The sequence below is a fragment of the Mauremys reevesii genome, linkage group 9 (assembly GCF_016161935.1).
Source record: "Mauremys reevesii isolate NIE-2019 linkage group 9, ASM1616193v1, whole genome shotgun sequence".
NCBI classification, from domain to species: domain Eukaryota; kingdom Metazoa; phylum Chordata; order Testudines; family Geoemydidae; genus Mauremys; species Mauremys reevesii.
The window spans coordinates 41,047,699-41,066,075 of record NC_052631.1 but is presented as its reverse complement, the minus strand read 5'-3'; the positions used below and the strand labels follow the sequence as shown (position 1 = coordinate 41,066,075).

Genomic DNA, 18,377 nt, shown 5'->3' with positions numbered 1-18,377 from the left:
TTGTAAAATATAAATCTTACTAGAGGTAGGAAGGATCTTTGCAATACTTTTCTTGCATGCTATTTTCAATAAATAAATATTAACCCACAGTATTTCATATTTATTATAAAGTACTAAAAAGCTGTCCTAGCATAAGGCAAGCTAACAAAAGCTTGTGTAGGTCTCTGCTCCACTTACGGACCAACAAAACCCTTGGAATGGGATATACATTTCTGCTATCACACACTTAAAGAAAATCATAATTATTTATCAGGTTCATTAATTTGCTTTAGTGAGATCTGAAACTCAGAGTATCTATAGCAGTGCTGAAATAGCACCCATGTCAAATACTTTGTATGCTGTCAGTCAAAGGTGAGAACTGAGAGATGTTCCCACAAGCCATATGGTCCTTACTGTGTAAAATGATCTGACATCTGCACCTCAAAAGAGAAGAGAGGAGAGAATTCATCTACAAAATCTAACAGCAAGCTATTAGGCCCCCATCCTAAAAACTAAAGTCTTGTCTATACTATAGAACAGAGGTTTTTAAACTGTGGTCGGTGGACCACCAGTGGTCCACGAGCTCCATTCAGGTAGTCCACGGATAGTTCCCTCTGAGGTGCGCGCCTGGGCGGCCACACATGAGAGAATGAAGGGCCATCAACCTAATCAGTGGGCTGCATGGATGTGGCTCCACTAATTAGGTACCTGGACCCTGGAGAAGATGCACATGTAAAGCGAGGGAGTGGCCTTGGCGGGAAGAGGTGGGAGGGGGCAGTGGGGTGAGAAGAGGGGGTGGGGAGAATTCGAGAAGTGCAGGGCTGCAGCGACCAGAGAAAGGCAACTTTCCCCAGCTCCAGGGCTGCGGCTGCCAGTGAGAGACCGCCCTCCTTCCCAGCCTCAGCTCGGGGGCTGCTGTGGCGAGGGAGAGACCCCCCTCCTTCCCAGCCTCAGCTCGGGGGCTGCTGTGGCAGGGGACAGAGAGAGAGACCCCCACTCCTTCCCAGCCCCAGCTTAGGGGCTGCCATGGCAGGGGAGAGAGTGCACATCCATTGCATTAGAAAGGTAAGACTACTGATATTAAAATATGAATTGTGTTTTTAAAAAAAGTGCTATATAAAAAAAAAAATTAGTTTTTTTTTATATAGCACTTTTAGCCAAAGCACTTTACAATAGTTAGCTAATGGTATAAAAACAACATTTGGAAAGATCATTTGGAAAGATCATTAAGACCCTCAGCAATTTTCAAGTGGTCCATGAAAAAAACGTTTGAGAACTACTGCTATAGAGCCTTCGCCAGTACAACTATGCTGGCAAAGCCCCCTAGTGGAGACGCACCACCTGCCAGCAAAAGGAGTTGTTCTACTGGTATAGCTACACCACCTCCTTAGAACACATTAGATATGCCGACAAAAGCACTTTGTTGGTAAAGTTGTGTCTATACTGGATTTTTGCCGGCATAGCTATGTGTGTAATTTTTTCCCATACACCTAGCCAACAAAACCATGCCAGCAAAACTCTGTAGTTTAGGCCAAGGCAGTATGTGCTTAATTTTAAGAATGTGAATAATCTCACTGACTTCAGTGGGATTGCTCCTGGGCTTAAAGTTAAGCACGTGCATATCTGCCAGATGTTTACGTATTTTACAATTTGTTAATGTGGATTTATTTGTGGTGGATATTATGACTTGCTAGGATTGTATCAAGGGAACTCAGATCTCCACTGGAGTTCTGGAGTAGGAGATGGGGAAGGGGTGTATGTGAATTTCTGTTTTGCTTGCTAACAAATCTTTGTTTGTCCTTTTGTTTTAAAGAGGTAACCTGTGCAATCTTGAGCCATGCAGCTCTCAGACTATGGCAGGAAGCAAGTAAATGAAACAGTTGTTTTGAGAAACCTTATAATTATGAAAAGTTTGGAGTATTTCAATTAAACTCTACTTATATTTTACATATCCTTAGAGGCTAAATGTATATGGTAGTAAGTAACCTGAACACCATGTAGCTTGATTAAAAAGTATGCAGCTTGGTTTCCACACTGATTGGGTGTTTGTTCCATGAACTAATTAGTGAGAGCTGGAACAAAGTTACTCATTCTGGTTATCATCAGCACAGTTCAACACTCCTTGTTACTGAATTAAGACATGCCTAAAGCCTGAAGTTTACATATGGAGGGGAAGTGGCTCCTGACCTTAGGCACCTCAGAAACACCGGGCGCTGTAGTTTAGTAAGCAGGTGGATGTTTTGTTTGGGTACAATTATCTGTAATTGGCTGAATTGAAGTTTGTGATTTTAAGGGCTTCTAAAAATTATTTAAATGGGTTATAAGTTGTCTCTTTCTGTGTACACTACATGTGAGTAAATGGGGTAATTATAATAAAGAGGTGGTTTTTCCATGAACTTTTTTGATGGGTTACTAAGGGTAAAAGCCCCCTCTTAGAAAGAAGGCTGGATTAACATCCAAAAGTATTCCCCCCCCTAGCAGTGATCAGACAGAAACCTGGTTCAAGTATGGAGTCCTGAGCTGTAAGTTTTATGCCAGCATCAGCTACACCTAATGCAGAACTCCTTAGCTAGGTACTGGTAGTGCCTATATTTTGTAGTTTCATAGTCTTTTCTGTTCATAACCATGCAAAACCAATAATACACAGCAGGCAGGTCTACATTAGAACTGCTACATTGGTGCAGCTGTACCGATGCAGCTGCCCTGCTGTAGTGTGGCTGGTGAAGACACGCTATGCCGACTAGGGAGTGCTCTCTCATCGGCATAATTGCTCCACCTCTGTGAGAGGTGGAAGCTATGTCAGCAGGAGAGTGTCTCCCACCAACACAGTGCCGGTGTGGACAGCATTTAGGTCGCAGTAACTTGCATCACCAAGGGTGGTGTCTTTTTCCCTGTGCGACATAAGTTACATGGACTCAAGCGGTAATGTAGACCTGCCCAGAGCGAGCCATGTCCAATAAAAATTGTTGTACGTTGGAAAAGAAAATCAGAATCTCTGTTTGGTGCCCAATATTGCCAGTGTCACAAATAATGACACTTGGCAGAAAGCTATAAACACAAGAACAACAACTTTCAAACCTTTATAATTTAAAATGTAAATCAGAGAAGTCTGTTGCAGTGCAGAGAGCTGGACCTATGTTTCCCAGGTGCCAAGCTAGTACTCTGACCACTGGATCTGCCTTTCTCCCTAAACCTCATGACTTTCCTTTGAGGAAGTGGGGTATAGAATGTGTATTTATTTCATTGAGTCTGCATACAAAGGTTATGAAAGAATCATTTTCTCCTTAAAAGAAAAAACTAACATCCAAAGGGTTGATGGGAGGAAGCTAGTCCAGAAATGTGCATACTCTTTCTGTTCTCACCACCCAAGAAGTAACAGCATATTTCCTGATACAACCCATAGTCGGCATGAGTATCAACATGGGATCCATTTCAAAAAGGTTGCTTGGGTCTAATAAACATGAAAGTGACAATTTACTTCATGCCAGCAATGCTGCGCATTACATATCCTCCTAAATATTGACATTGCATGAAATTCAGAAAAACATAATAAATGGAGAAGTTCTCTGTGAACTGTTATGAAATGTGAGAATAACAGTTGTGAAGTGTTACATTTCTGTTGTGCAGTGGTTAAGTGAATGCTTATAAAATAAAACCTCATGATAACTGATCACATGAGCAGATGCCTGTGTATATTAGCTTGTAATTTTTAGAAGCTATTCTGCCTGAAGGTGCTGATGAATTATTCCTCTTTCAGATTACCATATTAGTAATTTAATTAAATTGCTTTCATAACTTCCTCCCTCATTTCCTCATAGTAGCTCATGCTCTCAAAGCTGTGAAATGTAGTGCTTTTAATATTTTTGCAGTTAGTATAACTTTATGGTCTTAGCTGGGTACCTGTGTAACATTCAGGGCTGGATTTAGGCATAGGCCCTATTGGGCTGTGACTGAGGGCCCAAGTCCTGGAGTCCTGTGATTAAATCAAAATCTCAACTTTCATTTAAATAAAAAAGAGTAAGCTTCCAAGCCTCATGGTTGAGATGACAACTTTGAAAACATGATACAAGGGCAACCAATGAAGTAATGTCCACCAGAGTCTGCAGACAGTCTGAAATAATAGAGCTGAGAGGCATTAACTATCCTATTCATCTCAGCAGGACTGTTCTAAGGGTGACCTCACTAATATCATCCTAGCAGAGGACTGTGTGTGTGAGACAGAAAGAGAAGAATACACTGGGCCCTCTCCATTCACCAAAGCAGATACATTCCGGCTGCTGAGTCAATAGTAGGGGACACCCTATTGACACCTTTGATTCGCCAGGATGAGAGGATCTCTGCTACTCTCATTTCCATTGACAGCCAGTGGGAAGTAGGCTCCTAAGCACCCATATGGGACTTAAACGCCCAAGTCACCTAGACATTTTTGAAATATTTACTCCATATTTAAAACACTTTACTGTAGGGCTTAGTTTAGACAGAAAGCACTGAGCATCTTCTAAATTGGGGTGGATTCTGATATAATTACTAACATTTGCAATGTGCCAATACTGCATTCAGTGCTGTACCAGAGACAAAATACACACAGACACATCCTGCCTCAATGAGTTTACAATTTATGAATCTGATGTAACTCCCACTGAAGTCGTAGGGAGTCTTTCCATTGATTGCAATGGGAGTTTGTGCAGGCCCTAAGCAAGGACATCCATAATATCCTCATGACCAGTTTTCATGAATTAGTGTATGCAGCAGAGAATCCAAGGCAACAGTTTCTCTCTAAGTAACTTAAAATATCAGTACAGTCTATAGCCCCTATCTTTCGTTTGATCGCTGCAAGAATGAAGCTGATTTTTGACAATAGCAATAAAAATAGAAAAGAAAGCCCAGAATGGATTGGGATAGGCCAGGTTTTATATGGGAACCATTCTATCTTCACAGCTTTTGTAAGGAAAGGTGTAAGGCCAAGACACTGAAATATGATGTTGGTGTATGTGCTTTTTAAAATATATGCATGAAAGAGAGCCACTCAAATGATTCCTTTTTGTAATAAAAATAGTTTAGCACTCAGGATAAAAAAAAGTATTCATAACTAGTTTTATAGCTAATTGTTAAGTGTCCAGCTGTTTATCTTTATTGCCTTTTGTTTTGGATCTAGTTAGCTGAGCATCTGTTATACAAAGCAAAAGGGTGGGATGGACAGAATTAAACCAAATATGGGATTTTTAAAAACATCTATTGTCAAAGGCCACTGTTAATTTCTCTCTCTTTTTAAATCTGTCTCTCTTGCCTCTCTATTTACTTTGCACAGAACCAGGAAATTCCCCAAATATTCAATAGTAGGAGATTTTGGATTCACTGTGCACTGTTTCATTGTACATGTTAAGAACAAACATTTTTTAAAAGGTCAGGCAATTTGAGTTTTACATTCAGCTTCATGAGTCAGTTATGTCTGAGTTAAAAGGAACTTAATAGTAATGTTATATTTGATGTGTCTCCAAGCAAAGCTTTCACAGCTTTGATAGCTGACACACAGATGGTCATTTGTAGGTAGATGACTTAGTTATTTTGCCAAATTTTTCACTGTCTTCTGTAGAATCTAAATAAATAAATAAATCCCATTAATGACAATAAGCCTTTATTTTATATAAATATTTGAGCATCTCTATTCTCCAACAGACATGGGCACCTTAGTGGTACACTTTATATTATGTCTCGTGCCACATGTAAATAAGAGCGACAAAATTTCCTCAATGGGACACTGCTCCAGTGATCACCTGGCTTCTTATCACTTGCCTTTGCTCTACAGTTGCCCCACACATGTCTGGCACTTCAGTTATTTTGAGTACTTGCCCATCAGTCAAATAGGTGGCAGGGCTCTGGAGAAGTTGCCCACTAAAAAAATCGTTCTCTTGAATGATGCAACCCACATAACTACAATTTATTTCAGTGAAATAACATGGCTTTTCAGAAGGTCCACTTGGAGGAATCTGTCAGTTATTTAGTTTCAATACCTGAAAGAATTGTAAAACAAAAGTCCAAGCATTGGGTCAAGAGAACTTTTTATCAGGATGAAAGTTCGTCTTGGAATTAACTGTTACATGCATTTGTCTTAACTGCTTCTACTGATCTTTCCGATGCACTGACCTTCCTGATTTTTTGAATAAATGTAATAGTGGATCTCTCCAAAGATAACCTTGTAATCTTGCAGGCCAATGACAGAAGAGGGATACATTTTCAAGTGTTCTGAGCCAGTTATTCCGAAGGATATTTCCTATGGCAGACCTAGCAAGTATGGGAGCTTCTATAGTATTATTTTATGCTCAAATATGTCAAAAGACTGGAAGGATAGCTGACAAAAAATATGTCCCCAAAGCTCAAGAATGATGCAGCTTGTCATTTCTCTTTACTCAGCATGGTGAAAAACCAGGAAACAGTCTATTGTTAATTGCCGTTGCTGATACGTAGATGGTGTTGATCTGGAGAGAATTTACAGTCTGTTGAGTCCGCCAGCTAATGTCCACCTAAATATTGCCTAAAAATGCATTGCTATTTGGCCAGTAATATAACAAAACTTGACTTGCAAGATCTAAAAATCTCTCATTTTCCACATAGCTCTAACTTGAGGGGAATTTCACTTCACTTCATTTTAAACATTGATATGTGTATAGTCATTATAATCCAATTTTTTGCACTTATATCTTCAAGTATCTCAAACTGCTTTACAAATGAGGTTTAGGATTATTACTGTTAACTTCAGTTGAGGAAACAGAGGCACAGAGAGGGCATGTTACTGGCCAAAAATGCCAGAGTGAGTCAGGGAGAGTTAGGAACACAACAAAGATGCCAACGGCTCTAACCACTGGATGTTGCTGTCTCCAAGTCCTTCCAACACAGTGGAAAAAATATAAAGGATTTTTTTTTAAGTTCAGTTGATTTATGAAATGCAATTTTTCAGAGCTAATGTAGATGGACTGCATGATTTCTATTGCCAGCAGGGTAAAATATGTCAACAAACTTGCAGCAAAAAGATAAGATTAATAATGGCTACTGAATAGTTGCTTAATCTATTTTTTCTGATTTTTTTCACATAACCTTAAGAAACAACCCTGCAATGATATGCAGCCTTCATGTTTGGGTTCCTGCTCTGTGAAATAGTGCACTGGACCTAGATGCATTAAATAATTCCTGAAAGCATATCACAGATTATAGAGCTTTTGAATAGGCAAGTCTTTATAATTTGCAAGTATGGGAAGAAAATGAATCACAGAATATAATTGATATTAGAGATTTCTTAGATTTTCATTTCTATGAGAAATGACATGGGCTAGGTGCAGCGTAAACTCTGTTCGACTGTCACATGATGCAGTCATACCACTTAAATAGGCTTGGAAGGATTTTTTACAACTGGGGGAAATTATTGGGGGGTGGGGGTCAGAGTTATTTAATGAGAGTAGATGTTGAGTTCAAAAAGTTAAAGCTTTGACATGTGCCAACATCACATGTCAAAATATACAAAGTAAATATTCTTAAATCAAATTCTAAAATTCTGAAACAGCATTTTTCTTTCTGCGCCTATCTGTAAATTTTGATTATTATCCATGGAAATATTTTTCCATCAGTTTGTGTGTACAGTTTATTGACATTTACCAATAAAAATCTAATCCTTCCAAGCCTATATATAACTGAGAAGGTAGGAAAATTTTGGCAGAAATGTCATTGAAGTCTGCATATGTTCAAAGACAACTAAGGAAATAAACACTCCACAGCAATCCTAAATATATCTAAATTATATGTCACTCTTGAAAGTACTTACAAAATCTCTTGCAAACCCAACCAAGTTCCAATTAGTTCTTTATTATTTAGGTTGCAAAGCAAAGTTTTTAATCTAATTGCACATGAGCAAGAGTTTAAAAAAATATTTCTGATGTAGGAAAAACTAGCCCATGATTTGATTTGTAGAGAAAAATGTGGCTAATGAATAAATTAGATTTCAATCTTTATGGCTATAATTCCATAAGGAAGGGACAAAGCTGTTGAAAGCAGAGATGTTGTATCATCCATTATTATGAAATTGATTATGTTACAAGATAATTACATAGAAACTGATGTAAATGGTAACCCAACAGCATTCACAATTGTAAAAATTCATTTGCTAACGGCTTTGCATACAATTCTTTAAAAAAAAAGTTTAGATGCAATATGAAGAGATTACACTGGGATTAGACAAATCTGTTGTGGATAATTTAGTAATTCCAATACTTTGTACAATGAGAAATTGTTCAAAACTCAAATGATAGCTGCATAGAAAGAATAATAAAATTACAATTTAGTTCTCAGAACATAGTCATCAAAGGACACCAGGCAAGGGACATTTCTTTGCTGATATTCAAGTGCAGTGATTGCTAGCTACCCTTAGTGCTAACTTGAAATGAATACTGTCAGCTCTCTAATATGAATAAATTATTTTCAGTACTGAGGTGAAATAATTGAGGCCAGTTTCCACCCCTTCCACTCCCCTTTGACTTCTTCTGCACCATTCCAATCTGAGCTAGTGAGAACTATGTTTGCATATGCTAGGGTATAATTTGGCCATTGGTGTAGTGTTGGTGATGCTATAATGAAATAACCCAATTTGGTCCACTGGGACCTAATAAACCCCTATGAGATCAGTGAGAGGCTTTTCATTGACTTTAATCAGAGTTGGATTGGGCTCTTGTTACATTTTCCTATTCGTTATCATTAGATGATAACTCCAATGTAGTTATTCCTACTTAGACAAGCTTATGCAAAGGTTCAGGTTCAGTTTTCTATGACATTGAATATCCACTATAGTCTATTACACAAGGTTATCCTAGAAGAGTACCACACATTTTACAGTTAGCAATCAATTCTATTGCATCATCCCTCACCCATTCCATTCCACCAGTAATATCACCCTTCATCATCTGCTTGCCCACTTCTCCTGCAAGTATCTGCATACTGCTTTCCATGATACTCCCCTCCCCAAATTAATCTTTAAGGCCAGTACTCTGTCCTTCTCTAAATCTCTCCTCAGGACCTACTTCTACTGTGATGCCTACAATAAATTACCAACCGATCATGGCTAGGCAACTGGCCAGAAGGGATTAATAATATTCATACCTCTAGTTTATTTATTTGAAAATAAAATGTTTTTATTTACTTAATCCTACTAGTAATCACATCCCCCGAATATGTTACCATATGTTCCATGAGACAACTCTTAAATTCTGAGTGGTAAAATCCTGGCCTCTCAGAGTCAGTCAATGGGAGTTTTGCCATAATTTTAACAGGATCAGGATTTCATCCAACAATTTGTTTAAATCGTTCTCTTAGCATGTGGCTTAATTAAAAAGGAAGTACTGAAACTCTCCAAATATGACCAATAGGAATGAGAAAGTAGATAATTCTACAAAAGCTGACCTTTTAAGTGCCATTATCCAATTAAAAACAGTTTAAAATAAGCAAATTTCAGCCATAATTTAAGGTTCCATATATAAATGGCCTATAAAGGGTTAAAAAGTATGAACAGATGGTGTAAGGATATTACAGGCATGAGTAGCCTCTGTTATAAATGGTTATAAGCACATGAGCAGATGGTATTATAGATGGTCATAAACCCTGATTATAAGCAATCTAATGATCTGCTGGAGTCTATAGGTTGATTACCTATTTATTAAAACATCTATTAAATCATGCATTAACAGAGGACAAAGAAAGTTGGCCCATGAAATTGCGGGATACTTTTGGTGGACTCCCAGAGCACAAGTTGAATGGCGCTGTGTCTACACTGAAAAACGACAGGGCTTGAACCCTGGGTCCCAGTTTGACTCAAGCTTCAGACCCACTGGGTCCTGGGACCCTGCAATTTGTGTATAGATATAAGGGGGGTTAGGCTTGAACCTGAGTTCAAACCCTGGGCTTACATTGCAGTGTACACATACCCTATGTTGACTGGCATAAAGTCCCTTAAAGCATTCTGAGGGTTTATGATCTGGAATAAAGTGTGTAGAGGGGGCTTTGAAATCTCTGGCCTCCACTCAAAGAACCCCTCAAAATATCAACTGCTTACAGTAATAATTAAAAACAAAGAATTGTCCCATGCAGGGATTAATCTAATTAATCTACACAGCAAGGTACTTAGGTATTATTACCAGAGAAAATTCTCCAGTCTCTACTTTGTATTTCTGATCTCCATTCTGGATAAGCAAAAATCACTCCACTCTGAGATGGATGCTCTGGACCCTGAGCATGCTCAGTAAGAATTTAGGATTTCTTAAAAAAATAATAAAAAAATAAAAAAGGTACCCTGGCAGAAAGCCCAGAATTTCCAAGATGGCACCTTTGCAAAAAGCCAAGTGTGTATAGAGCATAGGCACAGACTCCAGGGCTGGAGCACCCACAGAAAAAAATAGTGGGAGCTTAGCAACCAAATTCCTTCCTCCACCCCAGTGCCTCCTGTCTGCTGGCAGCCCTGCAGATTAACTCCTACCCTCCCCCCAGCGCCTCCCTCCCACCACAATCAGATGTTTCCTGGCATGCAGGAAGCACTGGGAGGAGACGAGACATGGCATGATCGGGGAGGGGGTGGAACTAGATGGGAAGAGGTGAGTTGGGAGCATGAAGAGGCAGGGTAAGGACTTGGGAGAAGGGGTGGGTGGGGATGGGACCGGGGGTGGAGCAGGGGGTTGAGCACCCCCCGGGCTTGGAGGAAGTTGGCACCTATGGTGTAGGGGTTGCAGAGTCCAAACTTGAAGTAAGGAACGACAATGAGCATGTGCAAGAAAGGGAGGGGTGACAGAGAGGTCATTCAGTTAAGCCTTTCACTGGTCAGAACCTAGTCATACCAGCCACAACTTGTTTTAAAGGTCAAACCTGACAATCAGAATTCGGAGGTAATGGTCGAGACTGAGCATGTGCAAGTGAGGTAGCTGTAGCCAAGAATAGGAAACTAGACAGATATACAATGTAGCATAAAAGGCCAGCTGCCTGTAACATTTTTGAGAGTTTGGAGGCTGCGGCTGAAGAGGCAAGACCCGTGCAGGAGGAGCCGAAGAGCCAGCAAGAAAAGCCAAGGACAGACTGCTGCAGAGAGAGAGAGAGAGAGAGAGAAGAAAGCTGGAGTGGAACAAATTGACTGACCAGGAGCTGAACAGCACCAGCAGTGCTTCAATTTTTAAAAGAAAGCAGCAATAGGTTTATAGAGTAAGCTTAATATTCTTTTAATTTAATTTATTAGTTTTAGTATTAGTTTAGGATAGTTTTTATAATATTTAATATGTGTGTGACAGAGAAACACACATCTCATTCTCTCGTCCACTCACGCCCTTTCTCTACCTACGCTACATTGATGACATCTTCATCATCTGGACCCATGGGAAGGAGACTCTAGAAAAATTCCACCACGAATTCAACAGCTTCCACCCCACCATCAACCTCAGCCTGGACCAATCTACACGGGAGGTCCACTTCCTAGACACCACGGTGCAAATAAGTGATGGTCATGTTAACACCACCCTATACCGAAAACCCACCGACCGCTATGACTACCTTCATGCCTCCAGCTTCCATCCCGGACACACCACACGATCCATTGTCTACAGCCAAGCACTGAGGTACAACCTCATCTGCTCCAACCCCTCAGACAGAGACCAACACCTACAAAATCTTCACCAAGCATTCTCAAAACTACAATACCCGCATGAGGCAATAAGGAAACAGATCAATAGAGACAGACGTGTACCCAGAAGCCTCCTACTGCAAGACAAGTCCAAGAAAGAAACCAACAGGACTCCACTGGCCATCAGATACAGTCCCCAGCTAAAACCTCTCCAACGCATCATCAGCGATCTACAACCCATCCTGGACAATGATCCCTCGCTTTCACAGGGCTTAGGTGGCAGGCCAGTCCTCACCCACAGACAACCTGCCAACCTGAAGCATATTCTCACCAATAACTACACACACCGCACCATAGTAACTCTAACTCAAGAACCAATCCATGTAACAAACCTCGATGCCAACTCTGCCCACATATCTACACCAGCGACACCATCACAGGACCTAACCAGATCAGCCACACCATCACTGGTTCATTCACCTGCACATCCACCAATGTAATATACACCATCACATGCCAGCAATGCCCCTCTGCTATGTACATCGGCCAAACTGGACAGTCCCTATGTAAAAGGATAAATGGACACAAATCAGATATTAGGAATGGCAATATACAAAAACCTGTAGGAGAACACTTCAATCTCCCTGGATACACAATAGCAGATTTAAAACCTTCAGGACCAGACTTCAAAGAGAAACTGCTGAGCTTCAGTTCATTTGCAAATTTGATACAGCAAAAAATCCTGTGGCACCTTATAGACTAACAGACATTTTGCAGCATGAGCTTTCGTGGGTGAATACCCACTTCTTCGGATGCAAGTAGTGGAAATTTCCAGGGGCAGGTATATATAAGCAAGCAAGAAGCAAGCTAGAGATAACGAGGTTAGCTCAGTCAGGGAGGATGAGGCCCTGTTCTAGCAGTTGAGGTGTGAAAACCAAGGGAGGAGAAACTGGTTCTGTAATTGGCAAGCCATTCACAGTCTTTGTTTAATCCTGAGCTGATGGTGTCAAATTTGCAGATGAACTGGAGCTCAGCAGTTTCTCTTTGAAGTCTGGTCCTAAAGTTTTTTTGCTGCAGGATGGCCACCTTAAGATCTGCTATTGTGTGTCCAGGGAGGTTGAAGTGTTCTCCTACAGGTTTTTGTATATTGCCATTCCTAATGTCTGATTTGTGTCCATTTATCCTTTTCCTTAGAGACTGTCCAGTTTGGCCGATGTACATAGCAGAGGGGCATTGCTGGCATATGATGGCATATATTACATTGGCTACCCCTCTGAAATTTGATACCATCAGCTCAGGATTAAACAAAGATTGTGAATGGCTAGCCAACTACAAAAGCAGTTTCTCCTCCCTTGGTGTTCACACCTCAACTGCTAGAAGAGGGCCTCTCATCCTCCCTGATTGAACTAACCTCATTATCTCTAGCCTGATTTTTGCTTACATATTTATACCTGACTCTGGAAATTTCCACTACATGCATCCGACAAAGTGGGTATTCACCCACAAAAGCTCATGCTCCAATACATCTGTTTGTCTATAAGGTGCCACAGGACTCTTTGCTATGTTTTAACTGTATTTTATCTAAGTAAACTTTAAAGCAATTTAAGATCTGCTGTGGGCAATTTGTTGCAAATTGGCCACTTACAACAAATTGCTTCACCTAGTATCATTTGAACTATATGCTATTATGGTTCAAGTGCTCTTTATCTTGCAATAAGGGATTTGTGTCTCAGGGATTTTGTGCTTTATTTAGGATTTTTAGGATACACTGTATATGGGATTATTAGCTATTTTAATAAAAAGATACTTTGTTTTGGAAAGATTACTGCCTGTCTCAATTACTTTATTGGAAGGTTATATCTGTGTCTTTTGAGTGTTTCCTTAGAAACCCTGGGAACTTTTACCTCAGGAAGAATAGATTAAGGGGGGGAATAGGCAAGTTAGTATAGCAGCACCCCAAAACTCATTTTTCAGGATAACAGCATGTAGTACTAAAGTTGTCCTACTTCAGAAAAGTACTTAAGCATACACCTAATTTTAAGCATATGAATAGTTCTATTGATTTCATGTGATTTCTATGAGACTAGTAGGGTTACCAACTTTGTAATATTTAAAAACTGGACACTCCAGCAGGAATGCCAGAACTTCCCCTGCCCCACCATTTCCCCTCAAGGCCCTGCCCCTTCCCCAGGCCCCATCTCTGCCCGGGACCTTCACCTGAGGTCACGCCCACCTCTTCCCCCAAGGCCCCATCCCCCATTTGCTCCTCTTCCCCCACTTCCACTGTCGCTCTCTGCTTTTCCACTCTTCCTCCCCTCACCCCCACACCCTACCACTGCCGCCACCTGGGTTGGGATGGACTCACCTGTGCAGCAGGGGCTGGGAGCTGCAGCCACCCCATGCAGGTAGGAGGCGGTCCTGGCTGAGTAGGGGCTGGCATGAGTGATGACCCAGTGCCTCCCCGGCTCTCCAGCCCGTAGTAGCCAGACTTTCAGTCTCCGTTCAGTAGATCTGACTGCCCACTGTCAGTTCCCCTTTTCAAACAGACTTTCAAACCAGACACCTGGCAACCCTAAGGACCAACTCATGTGCTTAAAGTTAGGTGCATGCTTAACAAGGCATTTTTGGTGCATGCTGAATCAGGGCCCTGTAACAATTAGAAAATTGAAACTACCCAGAAAAAGTTTGTGAAAAAACAGAAATGGTTTTAACTCTTTGTTTCAAGAGAAAAAAAAATCATCACATGAAACTGTCATTCACTAATATCCAGATACTCAATTTTCCTGTAGAAAAGAAACCACACACACAAATGGCTTTCGTTATTTACTGCAGCTTTAAGAACTTTAATCAACTTAAACTGTTTAGTCTTTTTCCCTGTGGAAAATCATAAGTCAAATTCAAATTTAAACCAGTTTAAAACCTTAGCTCCTGTCAGCACCTTTGTTTATATTAATATTATAGACATGAAATGCACTAAAATAAGAATAATAGTATACTGTCTTAAGAGTACATTGTTAACTTAGGCCTCATACAAAAACCGGGGAAGACAGGCTGAAGATTGTAAATGATTTTTATGTATTTCTTATATTTATGTGAGGGGATTTCTTCTATCTGTTTAACAGTTGCTCTCTGAGTTCCTAAATATCTTTTCATCAAGCTGCTTCTTCAGGGTATTCTCTGCCTATCGAGGGCCAGATTTTCAACAGGACTCAGCAAATGGGTGCACCACTGGGCATTGCGTCTTTTTTAAAACTGGACCCCAAGCTCTTTCAGAAACCTGTCCCTAAATATCTAGAGCCAAGATTTCAGTTCTAGTCAGTGAACCTCAGACCTGTGACTTATTTCACCAACCAAAGAACGTCCTTAGGAAGAAATTTAACCAACTTGTAAACCAAACCAGCTAACAACAGGGGAACAGAGATGATAGAAAACGTCTTAGAACTGCTGGATAAGTGACCTTGGACAAACTCCAATATGGAATTTCATTAATCTTTCTGAATAGAAACAAACCAGTCAAGTGACCAAAATCTTACCTTGAGAATAAAATTCAGGTTTGTTTCCACACTGAGTTTTGAAATTAATGTTTGTTAAGCACTTTAAGATTAAAAAAAAAATCCACTGTTGGGATTATTTTCCTGAGGCCTGGAGAGATCAAGGGATTAGTAAATAACGTACCGTGAAGCATTTTACCTCCTGAGTCAGTGATTCAAATGATGCCCAAAACACTAAGTGATTAATATGCGATGGCCTATATGAAATAAGTCTGTAACCTTTGTGCAATTTCTGATGGACAGATGTCCATAATATGGTGCTGGTGCTTCGCACTTGCCACTTGCTGAAAAAAAATCAAGCCCTCTTAAGGTATCTCAGGTTAGACATCCAAAATCACTATTCATTTTGAAATGTAGGTTAGTACTTCATAAGTGAATGGATCTGTTTCTGTATTCCTGATCCTGATGCATTCAAAACTCCCACCTACTGTACTTGTATGAAAGATTTTTGGCAGCAACAGTAGTGCAGTAGTAGGCCAGTATTAGATTTGTAAAGAGCTATACAGAAGAAAAATGCTATGTAAGTGTATATTATTTCAGCATATTTCCTGGCATTTACAGCTCTAGGTGCTACTGCAATATAAGTATAATAATAGTTATAGTTTAGTAATAATAAACATATCCACACGTTTTCAAAGATGGGAACACAACCTCAGCTAGTGTAAATTGGCATAGCCCCTCTGAAATCACCTTGAAGTCACTGAGCATTTTGCCCTTGGTTTCCCTGGTATCAGGATTATAAATTTACAACTATTACACCTGCTATGTCAACTGAGGACTTTTTACAGATGTGGCTTGGAAACAGTCTTGCATTATGAGTTAATAGTTCTAGCATTAATCTTGATTTTTTTCTTTGGTTGTCCTCTACATTCTTTACTGAGATTCTTCTTGATTCACAAATTATTAAAAAAAGCCTTAAAAGAACTGAAAATATTTGAAAACTAGGTGAGATTGCACATCCTTTTAGGTAAAGTTTGCTGATGAGAACGATTACCACAACAGAGGTCGTTTCCTTCTACTTTTTATCAGTTTGTTTTTGGTCTTAGGACATTATTTCCTCAGTAGAAAGGTATAACAAGAAAGGTAAGACATCAGAATTAATGAGATAAAGTTAATTATTGTTGGATAGTCAATTTGTGGAAGCAAGATGCAATTAATTTCTCTATTTAGTCTAATAGTTTTCATGATGAGTTTACTTATGACTGATGACTGTCTTAACTTGCATGGGGTTCAAGTTTTGTATTTTTTAAATGGGGGGTAAAACAAATTATGCTGTGGGTATCCTAGTATGAAGGGCCTCTGTGATGGAGTTGATAACGTCAAGGAACAATGTTCATAGGAAAACACTTTTCACAAAGACTACTTTCTGGTTTTTGAATTTTGTTTTTAAAGACTGCATTGGAGCAGGTACTCTGAAGCTGAATTTAGCATACTGGTATCCTGTTTTGCTTTGGCAGTCTGAATGTGGGTATTGCAAACACACAGTCTGGATGCTCCAAACGCTTACGCTTATAGGTCCGTGATTGGTCTCCTCCACTACTGAATTCAATGGGAATTTTGCCAGCATCTAGAGTGGAAACAGAATCAGGACAATATAGCATGTTTCATCTGTGGATCTAAAAACACCATATCAATAGATCTGGATAGAAAACTGTTTTCCTATTCTCTGAGAATTTTGAGATTTCAAAAATATTTTGCTTTATTAATCATTTTGTTTTGATAACTTCTAAATGTTTAATTTTGGCTTTAACTTTTTTTAAAAAAACAGCTTTTTTTAAACTACAAATTAACTTAAAATTTTGAAACGAAACAATATGTTTCAACAATTTGACAACATTTTTCCCCAAATAAGTTTTCAGAAGGGAAGTTTGTCAAAAGCAACCCTTTCCCACAAACCATTTTAATGAAGTGGTATTCAACAAAACAGTTAATACAAATTTCATAACTATTCATACTTAATATTATTTAAATAAGATTCACACCACTCTTGGGAGATTGTAAGTATTCTATGCACTTTACAGATAGGTAAACCGAAGTACGGAGAGGTTATCTATCTTTGGTCGTGAACACTGAAATTAATTCAGACAAATCTCATGCAAATATATTTTTAAGTCCAAGAACCTCTCACAGAAACTGAAAGGAAAACGTATTGCTTTCTCTGGATAATGTTCAAGACTTGTTTCTGATATTATACATATTTTGCTGAAACTTGTGATAACTTTGTAACAAACACACAGTGCACAAAGCTTAGTGAAACTCCCGTTTTACCTTTGCCACATTGGTTTCCAAAAAATCCTTCTCTTAAAATGAAACTAGCCAGGAGTGAAACCATGATATGACCTCAAACTGATGGGTAAGTTTGAATAACACATGTAATCCAAAACCAGCAATTCTTACAGAACTGTAGTTTTGATCTGAAATCAATACATCCATTTCCTAATTATTTTAACCGTGACAACAAATGAGTTATTACTGTTAGAATAAATACATTTTCATTTAGATTCTCTGGATAACTCTCAAAGGGTTAGTGAACTTCTTAAAATACAAATAAGGTGTTACTAAATGTACATATGATACTAATGAGCTACAATACAGAAAATACAGTACAAATAATATAGTGGATTTATTGCCATTAGCTCAGGGCCATTAACAAAACTTCCATTAAATCAATCACTAGTCAGATTTTTCTTAATTTAGCATAACAATGATGCTCTAAACGATCTCATTTTATTTTGTCATGTGCTTTTTCTTTTAAAAAAAAAGCTCACTGTGTTCTACTCAATAGAATTTGTCCTTCCGTGGCAGTTTATTTAGGAAGTATGCTTTGCCTCCCTGCTCATGCCATCTTTCAAATCCTCAACAGCATACTCTCTGTGGAACTCCCATTTCTTCACAAAGCTCAGCTAACTATAATCAGTATGACTGGACCTTCTTCCCCACAGTCTTCCAAAAGTAATTATTGTACATATTAAATTCCCTTCTCATTGCTACCCAGATCACATTCTTTAAACAGCTACTCTTCAGATGTAATAAATTACCCTTCCCAAATTCCTTCTCACTTTCCTCTTTCTCTTGCCTCATTTTCTTACATCCGTCAATGTCTATGACCTTTACTTTGGATTCGTAGGCAGAGTTACAGCCGGTATAAGTCACTGGAGCATATAATGGATTTACACCAACTGAGAATCTAGTCATCAGTGTCAAGATTC

General features: G+C 39.2%; 1 long non-coding RNA gene across 3 annotated transcripts in view; it reads right to left on the bottom strand.

The window, feature by feature from the left end:
- LOC120371600 overlaps window positions 1-18,377 on the bottom strand; it is a 196,359-nt gene that overhangs the window by 111,321 nt on the left and 66,661 nt on the right. Inside the window, exon 4 of one of the 3 annotated variants that reach the window (XR_005584481.1) lies at window positions 16,544-16,735. The exons of the other annotated variants lie outside the window; for them this stretch is intronic. This is a non-coding gene — a long non-coding RNA (uncharacterized LOC120371600). Of the gene's footprint in view, window positions 1-16,543; window positions 16,736-18,377 lie in introns of those variants that run through there. 3 annotated transcript variants of the gene reach the window in all.